This window comes from Equus asinus, chromosome 10 (genome assembly GCF_041296235.1).
Source record: "Equus asinus isolate D_3611 breed Donkey chromosome 10, EquAss-T2T_v2, whole genome shotgun sequence".
In the NCBI taxonomy this organism is placed as follows: domain Eukaryota; kingdom Metazoa; phylum Chordata; class Mammalia; order Perissodactyla; family Equidae; genus Equus; species Equus asinus.
Window position 1 is genome coordinate 52,271,885 of NC_091799.1, and position 7,650 is coordinate 52,279,534.

At 40.9% G+C, this 7,650-nt stretch overlaps 1 pseudogene; it reads left to right on the top strand.

Annotated features, from left to right (window-relative positions):
- Positions 1 to 858: 858 nt before the first annotated feature.
- Positions 859 to 6,537, top strand: LOC106844110 (olfactory receptor 10H4-like; annotated as a pseudogene).
- The last annotated feature ends 1,113 nt before the right edge of the window (positions 6,538 to 7,650 follow it).

Consider the following 7,650-nt stretch of genomic DNA (forward strand, 5'->3'; position numbering starts at 1 on the left):
TGAATATGTCATTCCATTCTCTCCTAGCTTGTAAGGTTTCTTCAGAGAAATGTTGCAAAAGTTTCATAAGGGTTGCTTTGTAGGTTATTTTCTTCTGCCTTCCTGCCCTGAGTATTCTTTCTTTGTCATTCATTTTTGCCAGTTTTACTACTATATGCCTTGAAGTAGGTCTTTTTACATTGACAAATTGAGGAGATCTTAAAGCTTCCTCCACACACTTTTCCCTCTCATTCCCTAGATTTGGGAAGCTCTCTGCTATTATTTCTGTGAACAAGCTTTCTGCTCCATTCTCCTTCTCCTCACCTTCTTGCATACCTATAATTATTATGTTGCATTTCTTCATTGAGTCAGATATATCGTGGAGACTTTCTTCATTTATTTTTGGTCTCAGTTCTCTCTCCTCCTCTGTCTGGAGCAATTCAACACGTCTATCTTCAATTATGCCAAGTTGCTCCTCTATGGTGGCCACACAAGCATTCAGGGAATCTGTATTTTGTTTTATCTCTTCCATTGTGTCTTTCATCTCTAGTATTTATGACTGATTCTTATTTATAGTTTCAATCTCTTTTGTGAAGTAGCTCCTGAACTCATTGAATTGTTTCTCTATATTCTCTCTTACTTCATTGAGATTTTTGATGTTACCTACTCTGAATTTAATTGTTTAGTTTACTCATTTCTGACTCCTCAGGACAGAATTCTGAATATTTGTTTTCTCTCTGGTCTGGAGTTTTGATGAATGGTTTGATGCTGGAAGGGTGGGTTTTTCCCATTTTGATATTATTTGGTGGCAGTTACAGCCCATCGCCACTGGATGGGGGTTGAGAGCCACATATTCTGAGCCCTACGCCTTCAGGTGAGATGGCGCAGCACAGCACGGGTTGGCGGGGGCATTTTCCTTGGTGCACAGTCCCTGGTTTCCTGATCAGCTCTGCTATCTGGTCTCCTGGGGTCTCAGCTTGATGAGGTCACCGCACACCATAGCTTTTGCCAGGTTAGAGGGCTTCCCTCTAGGCTGCAAGGGCCTTAGGGAGTCCTGGGAGGTTGTGCAGGCACGTGACGCCTCCTCTGACCCTTCCCTCACAGCTCCTTCTGCAGGACGATTGCAGTCTTTAGGGAAGGGAGTGAAATCTCTCTTAACACATTCCAGCTCCTCTGAGGGGGTCTCCCACATCTCCACCCCCCATCATTTTGCTGCTGTCACTCTCTAAGCATTCCTGTGCTTTTAGGGCATTTTCTGTTCAAATATGGTTGCTCCTTTTTGTTGTATGTTGGAGGGGAGAGAGTCCCAGGCAAGCTCACTCTGCCATGACACCGATGTCCCCAATTACTCATTTTTAGAAAGTTAGTATAGTTTTCCCTGTTTTTGTTTCTCAGAAGGAAATTTCGATAGTGTTAAATTTACAGTGAGTTCACGGGAGTTGGAAGTGCATTTGCACCAATGACGTAATTTTGGGAACAACTGCCATCGTAACCACACGAGCACATCCCATCCAAGAGTGTAGACAGGTTTTCATGTATTCAGATCACCTACATTTTTATTAGTGGTTAAAATTTCTGTCTTTGGAGGTATTGCAAAGCTTTGGGTTAATTCCTATATATTTTATAACAGAGGATGTCAAAGTGTGATATGAGGAACCCTGGGGTCCACAGTCCCTTCCTTTTCCACTTACATCTGAGGATGGGTTTTGTCGTATCATCGACTGGAAGAACGTACTGCCACAGACTGAAGGAGAAGCAGATACAATGATCAGCTTGTCTCCTCTCAAGTCAGACTTTGGACATATTTCAAAAATGTAAAACAAGGCCAGTCTTCTCTACGTTTTTTAAAATGTTGTTACTGTCCTACAAACATGTTAGTTGTATTAACATGAAATAAGTGTATTATTGCTCTTTTAAATGTACTAATAGCTAAATATTTTTGAAGATTCTCAGTTTTAATATCTAATTGGGTAAAAATTGATAGAGGCCTTTAGGGTCCTCAGTAACTTTTGAGTGTGGAGGATCCAGAGACCAAAATGCCTGAGGGCTGTTTCTTCACAGTTTGCATTGCTGTTGGAAATGTTATCCTACTTTTTACTTAAATCCTACATATTGAATGATTATTCCTGGTGTAATACCATGAGAAAGTCTATGAGTCTTGTGAATTGATCTGCCTTCTGCAGCATTGTGTTCTCCTGTTGTTGTCACGTGTCACATGCTGACCTTTGATCTTTTCCAGGTGGGTGATTACATTCTTCCCTTCCAGGCCTGATGCTCCTTCTTTCTTTTTCTCACCACTCATGACTGTCGGTTCCACACTAAAGAACAGCAGAGACAGTGAGTAGCCTTGGCTTCCTCCTCATCCTAAAACACCGCCTCTGAAGTTTCCCCTTTTAGTGGACTTTTTGCTAAATTTGTAGGATATCTTCTTTAACTAGGAAAGTTTCCTTCAACACATGTTGCAAAGAGACTTTTTCAAAAACCCTAAATAGAGGTACGTATATCCAATGATTATGTGGTACACCTAAAACTAGTACAGTGTGTATGTCAATTATAGCTCAGAAAAAAATCACAAACGGGACTTGATTTTTAGAAAATATATTCCTCCCTTGATTGAAATAATTATACGATTTTTCTTTATTCTTATGTTTTTTCTTTATTCTTTCTATATTTCTTTATTCTTATGATGAGTCGCATGATAGCTTTTCTGATGCCCAACCATCCTTGTCATTCACAGGATAAACCAACACCACTTGATCATAATATACCATTTTTCATAAACCACTGGATCTGACTAGGTGATGTCTTAGTATGGATTTTAAAATCTGCATGAATAGCGGAAGCATGAACTTCTGTTCTCAGAAACATTCTACCTGGTTTTAGAATCAAGATTGCATTAACCTGATCAAATGAGTGGAGCGGTTTTCACATATTTTTCTCCTTTTTGAAGAACATGTATAACATTCTCACCAAATCTTCCTTGAAAGTTTAGGAGAGCTCACCTGTAAATCCACTGGGGCACAATATTGGGGAGGGGCAGTCGCTGATTAACCATTTAATTTCTTTTGCTTTTTAAAATTTATTGTTATTTTTTTAAATGGCAGTAACATTGGATTATAACATTATACAGCCTTTGTATGTACATCATAAAATATTTCGAATTCTGTGTAGATTACATCATGTTCACCACCCAAAAACTAATTATAGCCCATCCCCTCACATGTGAGTCTAATCACCACTTTTGTCCCCCCCTGCAATGGTAACCACCAATCCATTCTCTGTTGTTATGTGCCCAGCAAGGGATGAATGGATAAAGAAGATGTGGTATTTATACACCATGGGATACTACTCAGCCATAAGAAAAGAGGAAATCCGACCATTTGTGATAACATGGATGGACCTTGAGGGTATTATGCTGAGTGAAATAAGTCAGAGGAAGAAAGTCAAATACCGTATGATCTCACTCATAAGTAGAAGGTAAAAACACCGACATTTAATTCTTTAAAACTAATTTCAGTATTCAGGGCTGCTATTTTTTCTTGCACCAGTTTTGAAAGTTTACATTTTTCTAAGAATGTGTTTATTTCATCTACTGTTTCAAACTTGTTAACTTGTATTTTTCTTACTATTGTTATTAATTTTAAAAATATCCACTATTTTTGTTGTTATTTCTCAATGTTAATTTTGAGTTTTGTTGTTAACATCTTGTCCCTTTTTTCTCTATCTTGTTAATCTTTGCAATAACCTGATTTTGGTTTTATTGAGCATGATTGTTTTCTTCATAAAGTTTCTTAATAAATACATTTAAAGCTGTATATTTCCTTCATAGTACTCTTTCAGGTTAACATCTGACTTTTGATGCTTAAATCATTTAACTATAAATATTTGTACATTTGCTTTATGTTTTACTGTTGAAACCGAAGAATATTTAATAATCAATTTAGCTTCCAAATATAGCTGGTCACAAAGCTACTTCTTCTCTATGAATTTCTAGTTTACTGCACTATAATCTATATAATATTTATACTTTCAAATTGAGAGGGGATGTTTTTATCTGCTAATATGTAGTCAGTTTTTGAAAAAGTCCTCTATGTGCTTGAAATCAATGCTTAATCTCCCTTTCTTAAGAGTCTAAATATATCCAATAGCGAATGTCTGAACATTATTAATTGCATTGCAATTAGTAATTCCCAGTTCACATTTCTGAACACTATTGAAATGTCTACAATGTTTTATCTGTTGTTGATTTAGCTCTTACTATTTGTATCTATTTCCCTGAAGCTGTATTGATTATCTACTACTTAATATCCAGGTATACTGTTATATGGATGATTGATACTCATGCTGGTTTCTACAATGTTATTCTATATTTAAGCAACTATTCCTCTTTGTCTCTTGCAGTGTGTGTGTGTGTGGAATCTTGAAATTCTGTATGCATCTGAACTGAGAATGTTTTCTTCACAGCCAAAATAATGAGATGACACTGAAAATTAACTAAATTAATGATAATCCCTTAATATTATTCATATTTGATCATTTATTCATTCCATAATCAAAGTGTTCTTAGAGCTTTAACAATAGTTTACACCGGTTTACCTAAATCAGGATGTAATCTAATAGCTGCACTGCATCTGGTGCCATGTCTCTGAAATTTCGCTTCATTCTTCTCATGACTCTGGTACTGATGAGACGAGAACAATTGCTCTGTGGACTATCCCACCCTCTGGATTATCTGATTGCTGCTTAGGATGTTATTTAAGTTGCTTCTCCATCCTAAGTGCAATGATCATTCATTTTCATGATCAGCTTTGACCAATTGTGTAATTTTCAATCTGGTTCCTACATCCTTTTAACATTAACTCATGACTCAGTGAAGGTTTCCTCTCATGCTGAGACAACACGTCCTAGGCTTGCTTCTATGCCCAGGCCATTTCTCCAGGGAAGCTCATTCCTTTCAGTGGCTTATGGTAATAGAGACAGTATCATTATTGTTTCCTTACATCCATTTGTCTGTTTCAAGGTTGCTGCCTCAGCTTTCACTTGGTACATATTTGCCTGACATATACTTGTCCATCCTTTCATTTTCAAAATTTATGTTCAGTTCCTTTAGAACAGTAAATGCAAAATATGAAGTAAGACAGCAGAAATGCGTACCATTAAAGCAATGTCTAAATAAATGTAGTTGGTTGAAATAGTCAATGAAAAGACAAAGACTCTCAGAGTAAAAATATTTTTTAACCCCAAGATCCAAATCTATGTTTTCTAGAACATGCACATTATTCAAGAGAATATGACCCTGACCATCTACATCTGTTATAATGGTTCCAAACATGGCAGCTTTTCTGTATTTCAGTCACTTTTAGTAAAAACCCAGTGCCAAACTATGCCTTAAGCACTCAATATACTGATCTCATTTTATCTTTATCACAATACGGAATGGAAAGCACTGTTATGATTTACTCTGTCTTACTGATGAAGACTATGAGACCCAGAAAAGTTGAGGAAATTGTTCAATAGAATAGAGCTCTTGAATTGCCATATAATTGTGTTAGAGCCTATGTTTTAATGACTGTGCTTCATTCTGTTTCTGATCTGAGCAGATGCAGCATCCTGGCCTGGTCAGAACTGGAGCACGGGGACTGAATTCATCCTCATTGGCTTCTCCACCTTCCCCCAGCATCTCCTGCCTGCCTTCTTCCTGTACCTGCAGATGCACCTGTTCACGCTGCTGGGGAACCTGCTCATCATGGCCACCATCTGGAGTGAGCGCAGCCTCCACACGCCCATGTACCTCTTCCTGTGCACCCTGTCCATCTCTGAGATTCTGTCCACTGTGGCTGTCACCCCTCGCATGGTGGTGGACATGCTCTCCACCCATCACTCCATCTCCTTTGTGGCCTGTGCCAGCCAGATGTTCTTCTTCTTCAAGTTTCACTTCACCCACTCCTTCCCGTTCAGGATCACGGTCTATGACTGCTACTGGGCCATCTGTCACCCCCTGTACTACAAGGTGTTCATGAGCCCTGAGGAAGTGTCCATCTTCTGTTCTGGTCCTGGGCTGGTGGCTCAGTCATGGGGATGATGGTGACATTGATAGATTTTCACCTCATCTTCTGTGGATCTATTTTGATCTACCGTTTTGGCTGCCATGTGCTTCCCCTCTTGATGTTGTCCTGTGTGAGGGAGACATCCTCTGTCACCTTGGGTGTGATCCTGGTGTGTGTCATGGCTCTGATGGGCTGCTTGTTACTCATCTTCCTCTCCTATGTCTTCATTGTGGCCACCATCTTGAGGATCCCCTCAGCTGAGGGCCGGCACAAGACCTTCTCCACATGTGTGTCCCACCTCACTGTGGTGGTTGTGCACTACGGTTTTGCCTCCATCATCTACCTCAAACCCAAGGGCCCTCATTCTATGGACGTTAACACCCTGATGGCCACCACCTATACAGTCCTCACCCTCTTTCTTAGTCTGATCATTTTCAGCCTCAGGAACAAGGATCTGAAGATCGCCATGAGGAAGCCCTTCCTCAGGACACTCTTTCCCCAGAACTCCTGAAGTGGCTGGTTTTGTGGCAGGGGATGTGGCGGGTGGAGGCACTTCAGTCTTCCATCTGTAAAATGGGAACAATTACGCTTCACTGTGATGATTCCTGTGAATTCCCCTCCTCCCCCTCAGCAAGTGCTCTGTAAGTTCTAGATGTCTGCTTTCTCTCCTTTCCCCCAGGCTAGTTGATGCATTCCTCCTGGATTCATGGGGGAGTCAAACTCCCCAAGATTGACCTTGTGTGTCGACTTCCTTCTGTCCCCTGTGCTGAGAGTGGGTTGTCCATGGAGGACGGGATGCCCACATCGCTGTGTTGGGAACCTGTGTGCATGGTTTGTCTTGAATGTGTGAATGAGGGGTGCTTGATCTACTCAAAGAAATGACACAAACAGCACAGTGAGTTGGCACCTGCTATGTACCACGGATTGTGATCTGTGCTTCAGACACTTCACCTTTCTCATCGTGACTGTCGTGTTGAGGAAAGGAAAACATTTTTGATGGGGAAAATTAGTTTTCATCTTCAGTTCATCATATTTTAGGAGGAAGGGGTTGTCCTCCTATAAGTTGCCTTTGTTGGCTGAGCTGAAGGATGCACTAAGGATGCAACTTGCAGAGGGAGGGGGGATCTGAATTTCTCCTTGTGAGAAAAGAAATGTGTAGAGAGATGGGGCAAAGACCTAGAGAGGGATGAGGAAGTGGTGGCTGCATTGAGGGAAATGGGAGGGGCAGGAAGAAATGCCCAATTGCTGACAGTTGACCAGGAACCAGGGGAAGTGATGGGCCACTGACTGGTGAGGACACTGGAGGAAAGAGCAGGGAGGAAACGGGCATGTTATAAGGGTTATAAGCTTGCCTTAGAGTACTCAATGTAAATTCCCTTCCCCGACTCCCTCCAAATCCCCAATGAAAACGCACTTCACTTGTATGTGTTGTAGAGTCAGATATTGGGGGCGATGGCCATCCTTAGGCTGGCTCTGCCTCAAAAAAGGGGCTCAAGTGGAGGCATGCAGCCCTTTTGGGTTACACCCCGTTTTTAACTGAGGAAAGGGACACAGTGAGGTTCAGGACTTGTCCAGGGTCACAAAGCCAGGGAGGTGCGGGGATGCAGTGCGGGGTCAGCTGAGT